General features: G+C 38.1%; 1 protein-coding gene across 1 annotated transcript in view; it reads right to left on the bottom strand.

Annotated features, from left to right (window-relative positions):
- LOC128685615 (protein turtle homolog A-like) overlaps positions 1 to 23,820 on the bottom strand; it is an 895,009-nt gene that overhangs the window by 254,699 nt on the left and 616,490 nt on the right. The window lies entirely within an intron of this gene.

Here is a 23,820-nt window from a genome sequence, read left to right as displayed (position 1 = left end):
AGATGAGGTGAATCATAGAATTGATGAGGGAAAAAGAGTGAGTGGTGCACTTAGGAGTCTGTGGAGACAAAGAACTTTGTCCTTGGAGGCAAAGAGGGGAATGTATGAGAGTATAGTTTTACCAACGCTCTTATATGGGTGTGAAGCGTGGGTGATGAATGTTGCAGCGAGGAGAAGGCTGGAGGCAGTGGAGATGTCATGTCTGAGGGCAATGTGTGGTGTGAATATAATGCAGAGAATTCGTAGTTTGGAAGTTAGGAGGAGGTGCGGGATTACCAAAACTGTTGTCCAGAGGGCTGAGGAAGGGTTGTTGAGGTGGTTCGGACATGTAGAGAGAATGGAGCGAAACAGAATGACTTCAAGAGTGTATCAGTCTGTAGTGGAAGGAAGGCGGGGTAGGGGTCGGCCTAGGAAGGGTTGGAGGGAAGGGGTAAAGGAGGTTTTGTGTGCGAGGGGCTTGGACTTCCAGCAGGCATGCGTGAGCGTGTTTGATAGGAGTGAATGGAGACAAATGGTTTTTAATACTTGACGTGCTGTTGGAGTGTGAGCAAAGTAACATTTATGAAGGGATTCAGGGAAACCGGCAGGCCGGACTTGAGTCCTGGAGATGGGAAGTACAGTGCCTGCACTCTGAAGGAGGGGTGTTAATGTTGCAGTTTAAAAACTGTAGTGTAAAGCACCCTTCTGGCAAGACAGTGATGGAGTGAATGATGGTGAAAGTTTTTCTTTTTCGGGCCACCCTGCCTTGGTGGGAATCGGCCAGTGTGATAATAATAAAAAAAAAAAAATATATATATATATATATGTCGTGCCGAATAGGCAGAACTTGCGATCTTGGCTTAAATAGCAACGCTCATCTTGCCATATAGGACGAGTGAAAAGTTGTGTACGCAATAATTTCGCCAAAATCATTCTGAACCTAACGAAAAAAATATATTTCACTGTGTTTGTTTAGTATTGAATTATTCTAAACAAATCTAAAATATATTTAGTTAGGTTAGGCTAAAATAAATTGCGCTTGTTATAATAAGGTTATGTAAGTTTTCTATGTCACTTTTGGTGAAAAATTATAAATTTTTACATCAGCATTAATGAAAAAAAATATATCTTTAAACATAGAAGACAAAATTTTAGAAAGGACTTAATTTTAAATGAGTTCTTGCTAATTGACCAGTTTTACATATTCGGCACGACATATATATATATATATATATATATATATATATATATATATATATATATATATATATATATATATATATATATATATATATCCTGTATCAAATGCGAATTTAATTATGATTGCAGAATACATTCTAGTTCTATTTTTCTGCTGTTAATTAATACAAATACAATTTACATTGGCATAATTTATAGGAATACATAGCCTTTGTTTTTTTGCAACACTAATGATGGACAGAGAGAGAGAGAGAGAGAGAGAGAGAGAGAGAGAGAGAGAGAGAGAGAGAGAGAGAGAGAGAGAGAGAGAGAGAGACAGAGAGAGAGACAGACAGACAGACAGACTAACCAAATGAAAGCTTTGGTCCACAGATACCTCACACATCACCCTAAACCATATATGTATTTCTTTATATTTAAACAAACACATTGACAATCAGTATATTACACATGCCAGACTGTGAAATAGTTGAGGGTAATTAACATGTGTCGGCCTGTGACCCCCTCCCTCCCTCCTGATCCTGGAACACAAGCACCAGCCTGTGTGAAGCACTGTGACAGGGAAATATATAGTTAACTTTGTTCCGGCTGTGTAACCATCATGTAGAATAAACTATAATACTGGATACACCAGCACGCTGCTAGTGTATCCAAACTTTTGTTTAGTTAAAAACTGCATGTGGTGTAACGCATTCTGTGTATTGTGTTTGAAGTTTTATTGTTAGGACTTGCTTAAGAGAGCTCTGGCTCATGGTCCCGCCCTCTTAACTAGGGCGTCACTGTTTTGTACCTACTTACTCTCTGCGCTGAAGATTTTTTTTTTTTTTTCAAATATTCTTATGAATCATTCGGGTTTGTAATTTTCGACGTCTTGATGTTGTTACATTCAAGGTAAAGATTCTCTCCTTATCTTGTCTATGTCTGCAATTATTTTGCATTTCGTCATAGTGTCCTTCCCTTGTACTTAATTACTCTCTGCCATAAGGCATAACTGCCCCGGTCTTGCTTCCTAACACTAGCCTCAGGTACCGCCATTCATGCATTTCGTAAATGAATGATTCAGAGAACTGACAAGTTGATAAATTAGACACGTGTAACATTTGGGCATCTTTACTGAGGAAACGTTTCGCCACACACAGTGACTTCATCAGTCCAGTACAGAGAAGAATGGTGAAGATCAGAAGGAGTTTCAGGTAATCAGTCCCTCAGATCTGAGTCGATGTACGACTCCAGTCTAAGGGACTGATTACCTGAAACTCCTGATCTTCCCCACTCTTCTTTGTATTGGACTGATGAAGCCACTGTGTGGCGAAACGTTTCCTCAGTAAAGATGCCCAAGTGTTTTTGCTTATGTTGGCTTCATGCCCTTTCTTCCAACCCTGTACGTGAGCTTATCTCTCCCCAGGTGGCAATTGTTATTCAGTATTATATCCTTGTACTTAAAGCACACTCCAAGGACCAAGAACTCAGAGTTCTCTCTGGTTTGAATAGCGGGGATATTAAATTACCTGGGAAAGTTTCAACGATGTATCTTCTTAACAAATATATATATATATATGTATATATATATATATATATATATATATATATATATATATATATATATATATATATATATATATATATATATATATATTTATGTATGTATGTCGTGCCGAATAGGCAAAACTTGCGATCTTGGCTTAAATAGCAACGCTCATCTTGCCATATAGGACAAGTGAAAATTTGTGTATGCAATAATTTCGCCAAAATCATTCTGAACCTAACGAAAAATATATATTTCATTGTGTTTGTTTAGTATTAAATTATTGTAAACAAATCTAAAATATATTTAGTTGGGTTAGGCTAAAATAAATTGTTCTTGTTATAATAAGGTTAGGTAAGTTTTCTAAGATTCTTTTAATGCAAAATTGTAAATTTTTGCATTAACATTAATGGAAAAAATATATCTTTAAACGTATAAGAGAAAATTTCAGAAAGGACTTAATTTTAAATGAGTTCTTGCTAATTGACCAGTTTTACATATTCGGCACGACATATATATATATATATATATATATATATATATATATATATATATATATATATATATATATATATATTTTTTTTTTTTTTTATATATATATATATATATATATATATATATATATACGTATATATATATATATATATATATATATATATATATATATATATATATATATATATATATATATATATATATATATATTTTTTTTTTTTTTTTTTTTTTTTTTTTTTGACCACCCAACCTTACAAGGAGTTGGGTGGTCATATGGTTTAAAGCGTCATGTGGTTCTCGCTTACCATGAGGCAGGCCAGTACAACATGGGTTCGAATCCTTCGCTAGCGCAGTGTTGTTATTGATCAAACCACTAGTTCGTGGTTACAATAATATATATATATATATATATATATATATATATATATATATATATATATATATATATATATATATATATATATATATGAAAAACAATTGCAGACAGGCGATCTTAACAATACATGACAAGCCAATTGTGGTAGAAATCTCTAGGTCAAGTAGTTTCACACTTCTCAGTGTGTCATCAGAAGGATTCAAATTTACAGTTTACAGGAAGAGCACCAATGTATCGTCATGCATTCATTATTATTCCAATCATGAATCTGGGGTTAAAAGGAGTTTTTCATTACAGTGTTCCTGAGAGCTTTGCGTATCCGCAGTCCTGAGTATTTAAACGATCAACTTACCAAGATATTTAACAAAGCCACAAAACTGAGATATCCCAGGGATTTTGTTGAGAAGGCTCTATTGTCAGTTAGGAAGACTTTCTGCAGGACTGAACCTAAGGAAACACCTGATAGGAAAAATGTCTTGATCTTGCCATGCAATGACAATATGGTCTGCCTGTGGGAAGCACTAAAAAAACTAAATATAAATCTGACTTTCAAAAACAATGGGACAGTGAAACAGAGATTGATTAAAAACACACTGCCTAATAATGTGGGTTGTGTCTACAAGGACCCATGCACCTTTTGCCCAGTATCATACATTGGTCAGACAGGTAAACCTCTGGAAACCAGATTATCCCAACATAAGAACATAAGAAAGAAGGAACACTGCAGCAGGTCTACTAACCCATGTGGAGCAGGTCCATGTCCCCCCCCCGGATCAGCCCATTGACCCACCCAGTTTGGTCACCTCCACTCAAGGAAGGAGCACAGCACCAGACCCAGAAGCACAAACTAATCAGGTCCAACTCACACCAACCCACACCCACTCATGTATTTATCTAACCTGTTTTTAAAACTACACAACGTTTAAGCCTCAATAACGGTACTCGGAAGTTTGTTCCACTCATCCACAACTCTATTACCAAACCAGTGCTTTCCTATATCCTTCCTGAATCTGAATTTTTCCAACTTGAAACCAATGCTGCGAGTCCTGTCTTGGCTGGAAATTTTCAGCACGCTATTTACATCCCCTTTATTTATTCCTGTTTTCCATTTATACACCTCGATCATATCCCCCCTAATTCTACGCCTTTCGAGAGAGTGCAGATTCAGGGCCCTCAGTCTATCCTCTTCGGGAAGATTTCTGATACATGGAATCATCTTTGTCATCCTCCTCTGTATTTTTTCCAGAGCATCTATATCCATTCTGTAATACGGTGACCAGAACTGAGCAGCATAGTCTAAATGAGGCCTAACCAAGGATATATAGAGTTGAAGAACAACCTGAGGATTTCTATTATTTATACAGCATATGGGAATCTTTATTCGGGAAACGTTTCGCCACACAGTGGCTTCATCAGTCCAATACAAAGAGGAAGGCGTAAGGAGAGGAGGAGTATGAGGTAATCAGTCCCTCAGCCTGGAGTCGATGTGTTCAGTCCATCAATCTTGTAGAATATACAGCATAGGTATGTATAATGTTCGCCAAGACCATAGTACAGCATAGGGCCGTAGACGTGGCTTATATACTGTAGTGAGGTGAGGTGCACATGTGTCTAATTTATCAATATCTATATTACCTACACTTGGAAGTAATCTTAGCTCATCTATCTTATTTCTTAGACTCCTACTATTTGTATAGTAAATCTTAAGGGAGCTAGTCACTCGTTGCCCTCTACTATCTTTCTTTGTTTGTTGATCAATTGATTTGCCATTACTAGCAACTTTATTTTGAATATTGTCTTTTAAACATATCCCTGAGGTATCCCGGTAATAACTACTGTTTTTAACCCTAATGCTGCAGCCTGATTGTTTCCCACAAACATCCATACCTCTGTAATCTATCAGTTTAAATTCCTAGACAAGTCATCAATCACCCTCTCAATCGACAACACCAGTACTTAATCAGGACAGGCCAGGTGTTGAATGCGATCTTCAACCATGTCAGCTCTTGCAGTCACCCACCGGGATGAGCTGCCGCCCAAATAATTATACCCAACAGTTCCACCATGGAAGAACATAATTGAGTCCTCCCTCTTGAAACATGATATTAATGCCATATATAACTCAGATTATTTAGTTATTTAGTTGAGTCTATTTTGCACAGCCTTAAATAACAATGTTATACAAAAGTGCAGGATTGCTCCTTATGCCAGGGAGTTTCGTGATGTTTCGGTTATGTTCGACCAGAGTTTGCAAACTAAACATCATGGTATGCTCGTCGTGAACGTCAAGATTTAATTTAATATGTTAGGTCTGCCGTGACCGCTGGTATAACCCATTCAGCTACTACTGCGTACAGGTATCATAATGTTACAGGTGCTCTAGTTAGTGTGCTGCAATACAGACTGCAACCTGAGCAATATAACATCAGTAGTAAGGAAGTAGGCATGGGGTTTCATTTAGGTATGGGTGCACATATTCGATCGTCCTAGGACAGCCCGTCCTAGGACAGCCCGTCCTAGGACAGAGTGACCTATTGAGTTCCTAACCCTCCTAGGTAGAGCAGTACAAAGTACACATAGTTGGTTGTAACATGGTGATTGCAACTAGTTTAGTGGTTTACTGAATTAGGTTATTAATAATTTTATAATGATAATGATATTAGCGGATGATAGTGAATAATAATGGTGTTAAAAAGGAAAAATATCGGGAATTGCCTAGTTATTATAAGAAAGAAAAGCCTGAATAGGAGAATGCAAACAGGCATATTAATTGCCACAGAGTATTTCCTGAATATTCTGGAGTGTTCTGCGACACCAGTTGACAAAATGAGGGATTTATTCCCTCTATTTCATTAGTTAGAAGGTTGTGTACATTAGCTGCATTCTGAATGTAAATGATCCACTATTATAATGACGTAACTTCTTACATCACATGACCTGTTCCCAGCAGTTAGAAGCTCAGGGCTGGCCATTAACTATCTCCTAGTTATTTAACCTCATGCTGTTTACAAACTGTGAGGCCTATTCCACCTGACCCTATATGGGGTGGGGTGTGGTTGGCATCCTGCTGGGCCTCTCTCCCTCAGTCAGAGGCTGGTGCCACCGCGCTACCATACTCTGTAAAAACTTACCTCATTTTTTCCTGTTGCTACCTAACCTTATTATACCAAGCGCAATTTAATTTAGCATAATTCAACTAAATATATTATAGATAAGTTTACTGTAATTTGATTATAAACAAACACAACGAAATATATTTTTTTCTGTTATCTTCAGAAGTATTTTTGCGAAATTATTGTATACACAAATTTTCACTTGCCTTATTCAGCAAGAAGAGCATTGCTATTTGAGCCAGAATCACAAGTTTTACCTAATCGGCACGACACACGCACATACACACACACACACACACACACACACACACACACACACACACACACACACACACATACACTATATATATATATATATATATATATATATATATATATATATATGTCGTGCCGAATAGGCAGAACTTGCCATCTTGGCTTAAATAGCAACGCTCATCTTGCCATATAGGGCAAGTGAAAATTTGTGTATGCAATAATTTCGCCAAAATCATTCTGAACCTAACGAAAAAAATATATTTCACTGTGTTTATTTAGTATTAAATTATTGTAAACAAATCTAAAATATATTTATTTGGGTTAGGCTAAAATAAATTGTTCTTGTTATAATAAGGTTAGTTAAGTTTTCTAAGTTCCTTTTGGTGCAAAATTATAAATTTTTACATCAACATTAATGAAAAAAATGTATCTTTAAACGTATAAGAGAAAATTTTAGAAAGGACTTAATTTTAAATGAGTTCTTGCTAATTGACCAGTTTTACATATTCGGCACGACATATATATATATATATATATATATATATATATATATATATATATATATATATTCTTCTTCTTCTTTCAACATACCAGCCATATCCCACCGAGGTGGGGTGGCCCAAAAGAAAAAACTGAAGTTTCTCCTTTTAAATTTAGTAATATATACAGGAGAAGGGGTTACTAGCCCCTTGCTCCCGGCATTTTAGTCGCCTCTTACGACACGCATGGCTTACAGAGGAAGAATTCTGTTCCACTTCCCCATGGAGAAAAGATAGATTTATTTATATATATTTATATTAACACACTGGCCGATTCCCACCAAGGCAGGGTGGCCCGAAAAAGAAAAACTTTCACCATCATTCACTCCATCACTGTCTTCCCAGAAGGGTGCTTTACACTACAGTTTTTAAACTGCAACATTAACACCCCTCCTTCAGAGTGCAGGCACTGTACTTCCCATCTCCAGGACTCAAGTCCGGCCTGCCGGTTTCCCTGAACCCCTTCATAAATGTTACTTTGCTCACACTCCAACAGCACGTCAAGTATTAAAAACCATTTGTCTCCATTCACTCCTATCAAACACGCTCACGCATGCCTGCTGGAAGTCCAAGCCCCTCGCACACAAAACCTCCTTTACCCCCTCCCTCCAACCTTTCCTAGGCCGACCCCTACCCCGCCTTCCTTCCACTACAGACTGATACACTCTTGAAGTCATTCTGTTTCGCTCCATTCTCTCTACATGTCCGAACCACCTCAACAACCCTTCCTCAGCCCTCTGGACAACAGTTTTGGTAATCCCGCACCTCCTCCTAACTTCCAAACTACGAATTCTCTGCATTATATTCACACCACACATTGCCCTCAGACATGACATCTCCACTGCCTCCAGCCTTCTCCTCGCTGCAACATTCATCACCCATGCTTCACACCCATATAAGAGCGTTGGTAAAACTATACTCTCATATATTCCCCTCTTTGCCTCCAAGGACAAAGTTCTTTATCTCCACAGACTCCTAAGTCTCCTGTGTTCACAGTAATTTAATACTAAACAAACACAGTGAAATATATTTTTTTCGCTAGGTTCAGAATGATTTTGGCGAAATTATTGCATAAACAAATTTTCACTTGTCCTATATGGCAAGATGAGCGTTGCTATTTAAGCCAAGATCGCAAATTCTGCCTATTCGGCAGGACATACATACATACATACATATATATATATATATATATATATATATATATATATATATATCTATATATATATATATATATATATATATATATATATATATATATATATATATATTTATTTATTTATTTATTTAGCAAGTCGGCTGTCTCCCACCGAGGCAGGGTGACCCAAAAAGAAAGAAAATCCCCATAAAGAAAATACTTTCATCATCATTCAACACTTTCACCTCACTCACACATAATCACTGTTTTTGCAGAGGTGCTCAGAACACAACAGTTTAAAAGCATATACGTATAAAGATACACAACATATCCCTCCAAACTGCCAATATCCCAAACTCCTCCTTTAGAGTGCAGGCATTGTACTTCCCATTTCCAGGACTCAAGTCCTGTTATATAAATATAACCGGTTTCCTTGAATCCCTTCACTAAATATTACCCTGCTCACACTCCAACAGCTCGTCAGGTCCCAAATACCATTCGTCTCAATTCACTCCTATCTAACAGGCTCACGCACGCTTGCTGGAAGTCCAAGCCCCTCTCCCACAAAACCTCCTTTACCCTTTCCCTCTAGCCTTTTCGTGGACGACCCCTACCCCACCTTCCTTCCACAACAGATTTATACGCTCTCCATGTGATTCTACTTTGATCCATTCTCTCTAAATGACCAAACCACCTCAACAACCCCTCTTCAGCCTTCTGACTAATACTTTTATTAACTCCACACCTTTTCCTAATTTCCACACTCCAAATTTTCTGCATAATATTTACACCACACATTACCCTTAGACAGGACATCTCCACTGCCTCCAACCGTCTCCTCGCTGCAGCATTTACAACCCAAGCTTCACACCCATATGAGTGCTGGTACTACTATACTTTCATACATTCCCTTCTTTGTCTCCATTGATTACGTTTTTTGTCTCCACATATACCTCAACGCACCACTCACCTTTTTTTCTTCATCAGTTCTTTGATTAACCTCATCCTTCATAAATCCCTCCACTGACACGTCAACTCCCATATTTACATATATATATATATATATATATATATATATATATATATATATATATATATATATATATATATATATATATTTATATATATATATATATATATATATATATATATATATATATATATATAAATATATATATATATATATATATATATATATATATATATATATATATATATATATATAAATATATATATATATATATATATATATATATATATATATATATATATATATATATATATATATATATATATAATAGTAACCACGAACGAGTGGTATTGATCAATAACAACACTGCGCTAGCCAAGGATTCGAACCCATGTTGTACTGGCCTGCCTCATGGTAAGCGAGAACCACATGACGCTTTTCTCAGTAGTAGTAACCAGTTACCAGTCTCAGTAGTAACCAGTTACCAGTAACCAGTGTCCGTTGACTCAACGACCAACCGTCTCTGCATTAGTCACGGTCTATTGCGCTGAACTGACACTATTTCAAAAGACCCCTCACTGGGTACTGGGCAGCCGGCTAGTCAGTATTACGGGTGTGACCAAGGAGGCAAGGTAACGGCTGCGGGCTCTCTCCACATAACAGCAATTATACGTAATAACAGCCTACGTGAGTATTTCTTACCTAATCCACGTATCGAACTCCCACATGATAAATGGTGACAGCGGTGTGGAGTGTGGATTTACGTTTTTTAAGGGTAATTCAAGGCGTTAGAAGGCTGTGTGAGTAGAGGCAGGGTCAAAGGTGAACCTCCAGCCACCAGCTACTACCCTCGAGCACCTCCAGCCACCAGCCGCCTGACTCCCCTCACAACTCTCAGCCTGCAAGCCTGTTGCAGCCGTTTCAAGCTTCCTGGCTTAGTTCGTGTGCTAATTGCTTCAATCTCCGAGGGGTTGACCCGGATTTTGCAATTAAGCCAGTCAGTAAGCCAGACTGTGAAAGTGAATGCCAGTCAGCCTATCATCCAGCCTGTCTCCTGTCATCCAACTGCTCCTCCGTGCTTTGTGCATCTTTACACGTCTTCCAGTCAGCCATTCTCGTGGGGTAAGCCAGTCAGCCAACCCAGCTTCTAACCCAGCTGAGAGAGAGAAGTAAGCCACGCAGTAAGAAGTAAGCCAAGATCCTCTGAGGTATTGTCTATATCGCTTTGTGCTCCCTGTTGGATGCTAAGAGTGGTTTTCACCATTCCTGTGGCATAGAGTGGGTTAAGCCACCTTCGTGGGTGAGTGGGGTGCGCGGCAGAGCCCCAGCGTCCACCCACCACTCTCTCCCACCACCACTCTCTCCCACCACCACCACCAGCCATCCACCCATCTACCTGTGGTTGTTTGCACCCTTGTACCGGGTCCTAGTACTGTTTTGGCTCACATAATTGGTCAAGAGATTGTAGCTGGTGCCAACGATAATGCCAGTTATGTGAGTTCGCCTAGAAAGCACATTTCTTCACGACAACAGTGTGAGTGGAGGAGGAAACACCACCCGCCCAAAGGATAAAACCTTCTCCTCATCACTCGTCATCCCGTCTACTACTCCAGACTTCAGTGATAATTTTCTTGAGACATTTTTCTTGCATTTAAAGACATTTGCGTGTGTGAGACATTTATAGTAAATTGCTTGTGTACTCTAAACCTCGTGTTTTTCAGTGTAAACGCAGTATTTCTTTGACTCATTATTTTTACAATATTTTTCAGTGTTTTCACTTATCTTATATTTTTTATTCTGTGTTTTTCTTTATGCTACTCCTGTCTCTAGTAAGTACTATTGTGTAGTGTACCAGTCAGTCACCCTGTGTGAAGTGATTCATTTTTTTTTATTGTATTCTTTCAGAGTTGTATTCCCAAGTAATTGTCATTGTATTTCATGCAGTGATATTCACCCCAGTATACTAAATTATCCATTTCTTTCTATGTGTGTCTTTTTCGTATGCCAGCAGTGTCTCATTCCTCTAATTTTTTCGCAGACTGTGTACCATTATTTTTGCCAGCAAATTTTTGTCGTATCAGTCACAGCAAGATTTTGTTGTATCAGTCACAGCAGGATTTTGTTGTAAGAATATATTATAATGAAGTGTGCTCCGTCACTGTAAGTGTTATATTACCTGTTTTGTTCCTGTGTTTTATTTTATTCATATTTTTATAATTCTTGAACAAATTCACTCTTGATGCAATTTCAATTTCTTTTAACGTAAAGTGTTTTCCTTACTCTGTTTGAGTAAATTGTTTTGTCTAATTTACAATTAAGAGTTAAAGTGTTCAATCAGTTAATTTTTTTTTGATCTTCATATTTTAATTTTATCATGTAACCTGAGTTTTCCCAGTGACACTTTATTACTGCAGTGATTATTTTTACACTTTATTGGTTGCACTTGTTCTGCAGTGAATTATTTTCTTTTATTGATATTTTTATGAATTATATTTTAATTTTGTCTATGCATTCTTAGAAAATACTTAAATTTCCCAGTTAACAATTTAGTAATTTTATTTTATACTTTTTACATTGATTTAAAATTTAATTAATTAATTTCTTTATTAGCAAGAGTAAAGACAGCTCATTTTGAATTTAATTCAGTCTCCAGTAATATTTTTACTTGTATATTTCAATGTAATTTTTTTTCTTGGTCAATAGTCCTTTAAATTGAGTTTTCCTTCCTCTTGCAGTGTATCTTAGACATTAATTTTTTATTATTTCTGCAAAATTAGTTGTATATCTTTTCATTTCAATTCTAGAATTTTATATCATTTTATTGTTCATTATTTTTGCCTTATTTGTTCTCGTGCTACTTTGCCATTATGTCTCACATACTGTCAAGTGATACTTTAGTGAATGTCGACACTCAGACCTCTCAGGCTACTGCTGGTCCTGTCATCAGTCCTTACAGTTCCTTACCGACTGACAGACCGACCCAGACACCGAGATATTATAGTTATACTCGTGATTCCCTTGATGCGTTACCTTTATTCAATGGCCATGTACATAGTCTTGAAGCATGGTTTGCAGCCATTCGTTCTCGTGCTAGTGCTCTAGGTGAAGGTCCTCCTTCAGAGGAAAGCCTTATCAGGCTTGCTAAAGAAGCTCTTTATCGATCTCCTGCTGCTGTTCACGTTGTTGATCTCCTTGATATGCGAGACTTCAGGAATCTTACTAAGTGGTCACAATATGAGGAACTGATTCGTTCTTTCCTTGTCCCAGTAAAAACAGCTGACCCATATGTTGTTCTTAGGGAACTAGTGAATGCTACACCCATGAGTAATGAATCGTTGAGTGCATTTGCTGTTAGATTAGACAAACTTTTATCATCATTTATCAATGCTGTCCAATCATCCTCTTTTCTCCCTGAAGAGGCTAAACCATTTACAGAATCAATTGCTAAAATAGCAGCTTTTGGAGCAATTAAAGAACTAATGCCGCCTGCTTCTGTGTGTGCTTATGAGGCTGATCCTCCAACTGTAACGATGGAACCACTTACAGCCTTAAATCATGTCCGTTCCTTATGCCCCCAGGGTACTTTCCCTTGTATTAAAAGTAATGTCACACATATGCCTCAGTCTGCACCACCTCTTGTTTGCGCCACAGAGACAAATCGTGGTCGTCAACCATCTCAGAGATCACCAAGAACCAGTGTACAGAGTCGTTATACACCTCGTAGTATTCATAGTACATTCAGTAACCATAGTCGGCGGAATTGTTATAACTGTGGTTTCCGTGGACATATTGCAATTAATTGTCCTGATAGTTACCCTAAGAGACGTCGTACTGATGATGAGTACTCAGATCTTCCTTACTGTACTTATCATAGAATACATGGACATGACACATCTGAGTGTAATGCTCTCTATAACCTTCAGTACTCTAGGCCTTTCCGTGGTCGTTCCAACCGCAGAAACCGTAGAGGAAACAGATCTCGTGGTTTTCAAAATAACCAGAACCAGGCTCATTCTTTTAATTCTCAAACTAACCAGAACCAGGCTCGTTCTTCCAATTCGGGGGAATTCGAGCGCCCCAGTCAAACCGTCCCTTGGTGACAGTAGGTGATAATGAGTACACCATCCCCGTTCACAATTCCTTTGAAGCCTTAAGCAGTCTCGAGAATGACAACCCTGCTGATGATGTTGCTTCACATGTCTCTGACATAGATGATTTTGGGGATGGAGTAGAACAAGTCTTTTCTGATGACAATCCACCTTTTTGTTTGCACATAACTTCCAATGCAACCATAGGCCCTATAGTGCAAGCATCTGTTTATAATGCGCCCGTTCATTTGTTCATGGACTCTGGTGCGCAAGTCAATATTATTAGGTCTAGTTTGTTTAAGGATAAGAAGTTACGACATGTCCTTCTCGTAGAACCGACTCCCATGTCCTCCCTTAGTGGAGTATCTGGTTCTCACATGCGTGTCCGAGGTCGGACTTCCCTAACCTTTTCTATCCAAGGTAGAGACTTCACTGCTTCCTTCCTTGTTGTCGACCAGATTACTTTCCCTGGTGACCTTCTACTGGGATTTGCTTCCATGCGAGACTTACGCATTGTGCTCGACCCTTATCGATGGCATGCACAAATTGACGACTTAATCGTTCCATTCTGGGGTTACCAGCTTGGATCAGAAATCTGTTATACTGCTGCAGAGTATGATGTACGGATTAACTCCTTACAAGCTAATGCATTCTCCAGTAGCGTACCCAAGCGGTCAGGCACTGGTAATTCTGTCACTCCCATCAGTGTTCCACCTATACCTTCAGATTTGCAGGATAGTCCGATGCCTCAAGTGTCCGAGGACGCTCAGATTGCCTTGAGTGCACAACCTATCCCTGCAATGCCTGCTAGTTCGAGTAGTAGTTTCTCCACAGGGGACGCCTTGTCGGAAAACAATTACTTGCAACTAGTAATGCCATCTCTTGTTGATGTCACATGCCGTCTGCAGAAAGACGTTTCTGTTGCGGCTAGTGCTCTCACTAGAGTGTCTGTAGTTGTTCCTAGTGTTCCAGATGGTGATAACGTCCTAGTTGACAGTGATTCCTGCAAAGTAAAAGGTCTATTTGTTGAACCATCCTTACATGTTGTAAGAGATAGTAAGATCCATTTCTACCTGGCCAACACTTCTGGTCACAGTGTTCGCCTTAGAGCAAATACCAATCTTGTTGACCTTGTTCACTATCCTTACCCTGTTCAGGTAGAGGATGAGTTGTCACCTGACCAGTGGGTCGGTGCTATTTCTGCCGGGGAGACCTCATCCACTTCACTGGATCAATCTGTTCCACCAGTAGAGGAGAAAGACTTAGCTCCCACTGACTTCCCAGATGAAGTCAAGCGTTTGTTGACTCTGTTGAACAAACGTCGTAAAGCCATTGCTTTACCAGGTGAGAAGATGGGTATAACGAACTTATTGTCCCATTGTATTCCACTTGAACCTGGTACTAGACCTATCTACATACCTGCGTACAGAATGCCTCATTCACAAGTTGCTGTCGCAGAAGAATTGATCAATCAAATGCTTGATGATGGAGTTATTGCACCTAGCAATTCCCCTTGGAATGCACCCTTGATACTAGTACCTAAGAAGGATGGTACTTGGCGCCCAGTAATTGACTTTAGGAAGTTAAACGCGAAAACCATTCCAGATCGCTTTCCACTCCCTGTACTGGGTGATCTTTTACGTAATATCGGAGATAACAAAGTCTTTTCAACCCTGGATTTGTTACAAGGGTTTTGGCAAGTCCCTCTTCACGAGGACAGCCAAGAGCTAACTGCATTCTCCACTCCTACAGGTCATTATCACTTCCTCCGTATGGCATTTGGATTACGATCTTCCCCTATCACGTTCTCAAGGCTCATGACTAATATCTTTAGAGGTCTCATAGGTAATGCACTTATGGTGTACTTAGATGACGTAATCGTCATGTCTAAAGACGTGGATACACACTTGAAAAGACTTGATGTAGTACTTGGTAAGCTTGAAGAAGCCAATTTAAAGATCAAACTGTCTAAATGTCAATTTTTCAGATCAGAAATTAAGTTTCTTGGTCACGTAGTCACTCCTAGAGGGGTTACGACTGACCAAAGTAAAGTAACTGCAGTACTAAATTTTCCAACTCCCAAAACTGCTGATGCCGTAAGATCCTTTGTGGGCTTAGCAGGTTTTTATAGATCTTTCATTGCCAATTTTTCTTCCATAGCTGCTCCTCTAACTGAGTTGCTTAAGAAAGATGCTCCTTTTGTTTGGACCTTCCGTCAAGAAAGAGCATTCCAAACTCTAAAAGAAAAGCTAACATCTGCTCCAATTTTGAAATTTCCAGATTTTTCTAAGCCCTTCTATCTGACAACTGATGCTAGTTCAATTGGCATAGGTGCCGTACTAGCTCAGAAGACCGATGGCAAGTACAACGCAGTTGCATTTGCTAGCCGAGTCCTTACAAAGGCTGAACGTAATTATACAGTAACTGAGCAAGAAGCTTTAGCAATAGTATGGTCTTTAAAGCACTTCCGAGACATTATTTATCAGTACTCTGTTCATGTCTTGACAGATCATGCTCCACTGATACCCTTATTCCAGAACAAACAACCTACTGGAAGGTTAGCTAGATGGACCTTGACTATCCAAGAGTTCAATCCCACCTTTGAGCATTTACCTGGCAAGTCAAATGTAGTCGCAGATGCCTTATCGCGACATGTTAGTATAGTAACTGCAGACCCTCCATTTAGTGCTGAAGATGTAAAGAATGCTCAATGAACAGATCCCATGTGGTCTGGTGTGATTCGATTCCTGCTCCAGGAAGATCTTATTCTGAATGTGAAGCCACCAGCACCCATCAGTGACTTTGTCATGAACCAAGAATTACTGTATCGAACAGCCGAGTTGGGTACTCCTAGCAGAAGAGTATACCAGTTAGTAATTCCACAGTCACTAGTGAATGTAGCCTTACAGCTAGTTCACGATGTACCAGGTGTTGCACACCCTGGTATGGATCGTTCAGTAAAACAAGCCAGATTGAAATACTTTTGGCCTCCTATGGCAACTGATATTTCTGAGTATGTTAAGAAATGTAGTGTCTGCATGCAACATAAAGGCAATGCTAGTGGTCCTAATCCAATCCAAGTATATCCAACTACTAGCGAACCTTGGGAAAGAGTTGCGCTAGATTTGTTAACTAATTTCCAATGTTCCCTCCAAGGTAACAAACATCTGTGTGTTATGGTAGACCATTTCACCAGATATTGTGAGTTAGTTCCTATTGCAGATAAGACTGCCGAGACAGTAGCTAAAGCGTTTAAAGAACGCATTATCTGCAGGCATAACACCCCTAAGTCCCTAGTAACAGATAATGGAGGTGAATTCTGTAATGAAATTCTTGAAAATTTGTGTACCTTGTACAAGATCTCTAAATCCACCATTGTTCCTCATCATCCTGCCAGCAATGGGTTAGCGGAACGAACCAATAAGAAAGTACTTGATGTCTTGAGAGCCACTATCAATCCCAACAGTGAAACTTGGGATGAAGTTATACCTGACGTGCAGTGTGCTATAAATTCTGCTTACAATGTTTCTATAGGTGACACTCCACATTATGCATTGTATGGTGTAGATAAGCGTTTGCCTTATGAGTTGTTATATTCTAATCCGAAACCAAATTACAACCCTGATGATTTCGTAGCAACTCGTACCAGCTTAGCTCAAAGTGTTTTTAGAAGAATCCGTGAAACACTTCATAAATCAACAGCTGAATTCACAAGAGTCGCAAACACTCGATCAAAGCCATCCAAAATCAAAGTAGGTTCGAGAGTTATGCTGATTAACTTTAACAAAACGTCTGCAATGCCAAAGCTTGATCAAAAGTTTGTTGGTCCTTATCGAGTAGTTGAACATATCACTGGTAATAAGTATAAGGTTAGAGAGATTAGTACTGGTCAGTATAAAGAATCGCATTTGGATCATATGAAGTTAGTATGTGATGATAATGATGTTCCAACCCAGACTAATGTGACAGACTCTGACAATCCTCCTGATCCTGTACTCTCTTCCTCTGATACTCAGTCAGACGATCAACCTGAATGTCGTTATTCCCTACGTACACGACAAGTATTGAGAAATCCTCAAGTATCATTTGTAACTTCCAATTCAGATTTGCCTCAAATACAGCATGAGTTAGCCAATGCTACAGAGTTTGATCCTCCCAGAGATGACACCCATTCTGCATATGCCAATCTTACCCTAGCAGAGTTGGGGTTAAATGTAAATAACCTGTATAGATGAATAATTACAGTATCAACTTATCAGTATTCAAGAATTTTTTTTTGTGTTCATGTTCTCTCCGCATTCTGAGAGTTAACAGTCTAGATTTGCGTGCACCGAATCTGCCTTTCTGTTAAACACTCTTTCTTTGTATATATTCCTTCCTCAGAATCCGTAGATCACATGAATACAGATCGATCGATCAAAATTTTTTTTATCACTTGTAATCTCAATGTTGAGTTCGTTCATTTGTTGAGTTTTAAGTTGTACTATAGTATACCTTGTATTGCACTACAGTTTCAGTTACGTAAGCTTTCATTCCAATGTTCTAATTATGTATATATAATGTTTAATGTTGTGTACTTTGACATTGTATAGAATCAGCCCAAGCCGTATACCTGCCATCTCTAGTTTGTATTAGTTGTATGTCGGGACGACATACGTTAGCGTCGCCGAGCTCTCAGTAGTAGTAACCAGTTACCAGTCTCAGTAGTAACCAGTTACCAGTAACCAGTGTCCGTTGACTCAACGACCAACCGTCTCTGCCTGAGTCACGGTCTATTGCGCTGAACTGACACTATTTCAAAAGACCCCTCACTGGGTACTGGGCAGCCGGCTAGTCAGTATTACGGGTGTGACCAAGGAGGCAAGGTAACGGCTGCGGGCTCTCTCCACATAACAGCAATTATACGTAATAACAGCCTACGTGAGTATTTCTTACCTAATCCACGTATCGAACTCCCACATGATACTTTAATATATATATATATATATATATATATATATATATATATATATATATATATATATATATATATATATATATATATATATATATATATATATATATATATATATATATATATATATATATATATATATATATATATATATATATATATATATATATATATATGTATATATATATATATATATATATATATATATATATATATATATATATATATATATATATATATATATATATATATATATATATGTATATATATATATATATATATATATATATATATATATATATATATATATATATATATATATATATATATATATATATATGTATATATATATATATATATATATATATATATATATATATATATATATATATATATATATATATATATATATATATATATATATATATATATATATATATATATATATATATATATATATATATATATATATATACATATATATATATATATATATATATACATATATATATATATATATACATATATATATATATATATATATACACATATATATATATATATATATATATATATATATATATATACATATAAATATATATATATAAATATACATATACACATATATATATATATATACATATATATATATATATATATACATATATATATATATACATATACATATATATATATATATACATATACATATATATATATATATATACATATACATATATATATATATATATATACATATATATATATATACATATACATATATATATATATATACATATACATATATATATATATATATATATATATACATATATATATATATATATATAAATATAAATATATATATATATATATATATATATATATATATATATATATAAATATAAATATATATATATAAATATATATATATATATATATATATATATATATATATATATATATATATATATATATATATATATACATATATATATATATATATATATATATATATATATATATATATATATATATATATATATATATATATATATATATATATATATATATATATATATATATATATGAAGGAAGCTTGTTCAAAATTAGATGAATTAGAATGTACATTTTTTAAGCAGTAAATTATCCTGAGGTCGGATAACAGGTGGTATAACAACTTTTCGCTTGTAACTTGAGCTGTGGGAAAACAGATCTTTGTTATTAAATACTTGTAAGACCTGCTGGCCCAGGCCCACCCGCTGACCCAGCCCCAGCCCCCAACCACAGTGCCGACCCAGACCCAGCCCCCAGCCTTACTGCCAGCCCAGACTCTCCTAGGGACACTACCAAAACCACCACAAAAACAGTAAATATACAACCATCTAAAACCGTAAATATACAACCATCATTGCACAAGACCGTGGCCCACAGTACAGATGTTGGAGAGGAGTCTCCTCCTTCTTCCTCTACTGGGGAAAGTAGATGGAATCCAGGACGGGGTGGCCCTGGCTTGGATACTGAGGATTATAGTGCAGTCCCAGAACCTGCAGAAATTGACAACACACCTCCCAAAAATTCTCAACCAAAGGTGAATTTGTGCAAATATTATGCTTGGGGCATCTGTAAGCATGGAATAACAGGGGAAAAAAATGGGACATGCAACTTTGACCATCCCAAAAAATGTAGCGACCTCCTGTCTAAAGGAGTGTGTCGTTCTTCTTTCTGTACTTTCTTTCACCCAAAAATGTGCCACTCCTCGGTCCTCCAGAAGCAGTGTTACAACATCGACTGCCCTGCATACCATCTAAAAGGGACCAGGAGGCACAGACCCCACAAGACAAACAATAGTAGCTACGACAACCCAACTTCAGGTGATTTTTTAGTGGCAGGAAACGAAAAAAGAAAATGGAAGGAAATAACAAAAATAGTCCACCACCTCGGAGCCTTGTTGGACTGGAGGCGCAGCCCGTGGCCACCCATGGCCCTCCAGAATTACAACTACTGATGCCAATAACAAAATCCCCCCAACAAACACAGAATACAACCTCGTTCATATTTGCTAATATACAGGGCCTTAAGCCATCCACCAACAACAAAATACCTTTTATCAGTGGACTTCTAGAGGAGTCTAATGCAATGTTTGCAGCCTTCACAGAGACTCACACAAAAGATCACTTTGACAGTGAAATATGGATAAGTGGTTACAACCTTTTTAGATGCGACAGAAAAAAAAAGGCAACAAGGGGGGTTTGGCCTATATGTCAAAGAGTCCCTTATCTGCACGGAGTTGCCGAACACCACAAATGAGGTAGTTGAAGTTCTATCAATAAAGATCGAGAACCAAAACCTAGTCATTGTGGTTGTATACAAGCCACCAGATGCAACCTCAAAACAGTTCAAGGAACAGCTACTGAAAATTGATTACTGTTTGGAAAACCTTCCAGCTCCATCCCCAAACATCTTACTGCTTGGTGATTTCAACCTAAGGCATACAAAATGGAAGAATGTAGCAAATAATGTTATAGCTGTAACAATCCCCGGAGGTAGCGCAGATGAAAGGTCACACACACATGAGCTACTAAGTCTCTGCGAAAAACACACCTTAAGCCAGCAGATAGTGGAGCCAACAAGACTAGAAAACACACTTGACCTTATCTTCACAAATAATGAGGACCTGATAAGAGACATAAGAATATCAAAAACAACTAATTCCGATCACAATCTAATCGAAGTCCAGACGTACATGCATAGGGGTCCTGATCAGCAGAATGCATGTACCTGTGAAGGTGTTTTCACAAAATACAACTTCAACAACAAGAACATCAACTGGGACCAGGTAAACCATGTCCTAAACGAAACATGTTGGGAAGATGTCTTAAATGACATGGATCCAAACCAGTGCCTTAAAAGGATCAACTTCCTGGTAGCCGAAGCATGTTCTAGGCATATTCCCCTAAGAAAGAAGAAGAGCAGGAGTAAACTGGAGAGAAAAAGATGCTCCCTCTACAGAAGACGACGAAGAGTCACTGAGCTCCTCACGAGTGCTAGAATATCTGATACACGAAAGGAGGCGCTGACCAGGGAAGTGGAAACTATCGAACTTAAGCTAAATGACTCTTTACAAGAACCAGGAGAGGCAGGAGGAGCTTAAAGCTATTAGTGAAATTGAAAGAAATTCAAAATATTTCTTTTCATATGCCAAAAACAAGGCAAATACCACATCTAGTATCGGGCCCTTACTCAGACAGGATGGGACTTACACAGATGACAACAAGGAAATGAGTGAAATATTGAAATCCCAGTACGACTCTGTGTTTAGTGAACCACTAATCGGTCTGAGGATCGACGACCCAAATGATTTCTTCATGAATGAGCCTCAAAACTCCATAAATGTATGCCAGATTTCCGACATTACCCTAACTCCGATAGATTTCGAAAAAGCCATTGACAACATGCCTATGCACTCAGCCCCGGGCCCAGACTCGTGGAACTCTGTTTTCATTAAGAACTGCAAGAAACCCCTCTCGTGTGCCCTAAGTACACTATGGAGGAGGAGCTTGGACATGGGTGAAATTCCACAGTCACTTAAAACAACGGAAATAGCCCCACTCCATAAAGGTGGCAGCAAAGCATTAGCTAAGAACTATAGACCAATAGCTCTGACGTCCCACATCATAAAAACCTTTGAAAGAGTGCTAAGAAGCAGGATTGCAAATCACCTGGATTCCCAAAATCTGCACAATCCAGGGCAACATGGGTTCAGGGCAGGTCGCTCCTGCCTCTCACAACTACTGGATCACTATGACATGGCCTTGGATGCACTGGAAGAAAATCAGAATGCAGATGTAATATACACAGACTTTGCAAATGCATTTGACAAATGCGATCATGGCGTAATAGCCCATAAAATACGTGCTAAAGGAATAACTGGGAAAGTGGGGAGATGGATCTTCAACTTCCTAACAAATCGAACACAAAGAGTAGTGGTCAACAGAGTTAAATCGGAGGCTGCCATAGTGAAGAGCTCTGTTCCACAAGGCACAGTACTCGCCCCCATCTTATTCCTTATCCTCATATCAGACATAGACAGAGATATACACCACAGCACCGTATCATCCTTTGCGGATGATACTAGGATCTGCATGAGGCTGTCATCTGCTGAGGACGCGGTTAACCTCCAAGAAGATATAAACAAAGTTTTCCAGTGGGCAACGGTAAACAATATGATGTTCAATGAGGACAAATTCCAACTACTCCGTTATGGAAAACTGGAGGAGATAATAACTAGAACAGAGTATACTACTGACTCCGGCCATACAATAGAGCGGAAAAATAATGTAAGGGACCTGGGAGTAGTAATGTCTGAGGATCTCACTTTCAAGGATCACAACAGTGCCACGATCGCACGTGCAAAGAAAATGATAGGATGGATAATGAGAACTTTCAAAACGAGAGATGCCAAGCCCATGATGATCCTTTTCAAATCACTTGTTCTCTCTAGGCTGGAATACTGCTGTACATTAACATCTCCATTCAAAGCAGGTGAAATCGCAGATCTAGAGAGTGTACAGAGATCCTTTACTGCACGTATAAGTTCTGTCAAGCACCTTAACTACTGGGAACGCTTGGAAGCACTTGACTTGTACTCGTTGGAACGCAGGAGGGAGAGATATATCATAATCTACACTTGGAAAATCTTGGAGGGAATGGTCCCAAATCTGCACACAGAAATCACTCCCTACGAAAGTAAAAGACTGGGCAGGCGATGCAAAATGCCCCCAATAAAAAGTAGGGGCGCCATTGGTACACTAAAGGAAAACACCATAAGTGTCCGGGGCCCAAAACTGTTCAACAACCTCCTATCAAGCATTAGGGTAATTGTCAATAAACCCCTGGCTGCCTTCAAGAGAGAGCTGGACAGATACCTAAAGTCAGTGCCGGATCAGCCGGGCTGTGGCTCGTACGTTGGACTGCGTGCGGCCAGCAGTAACAGCCTAGTTGATCAGGCCCTGATCCATCGGGAGGCCTGGTCATGGACCGGGCCGCGGGGGCGTTGATCCCCGGAATAACCTCCAGGTAACCTCCAGGTAACCTGTCATTCTTAATTCTTAATATTTTTCCCCTCTTATTCCAACATCTTCAGGTTCATCTTTCCCCGTTACTCCTCCTCCACGTTCTTCCCTGTTAC

This window comes from Cherax quadricarinatus, chromosome 23 (genome assembly GCF_038502225.1).
Source record: "Cherax quadricarinatus isolate ZL_2023a chromosome 23, ASM3850222v1, whole genome shotgun sequence".
NCBI lineage: Eukaryota > Metazoa > Arthropoda > Malacostraca > Decapoda > Parastacidae > Cherax > Cherax quadricarinatus.
The sequence above is the reverse complement of the archived record's forward strand: the minus strand, read 5'-3'. Positions and strand labels throughout refer to the sequence as shown.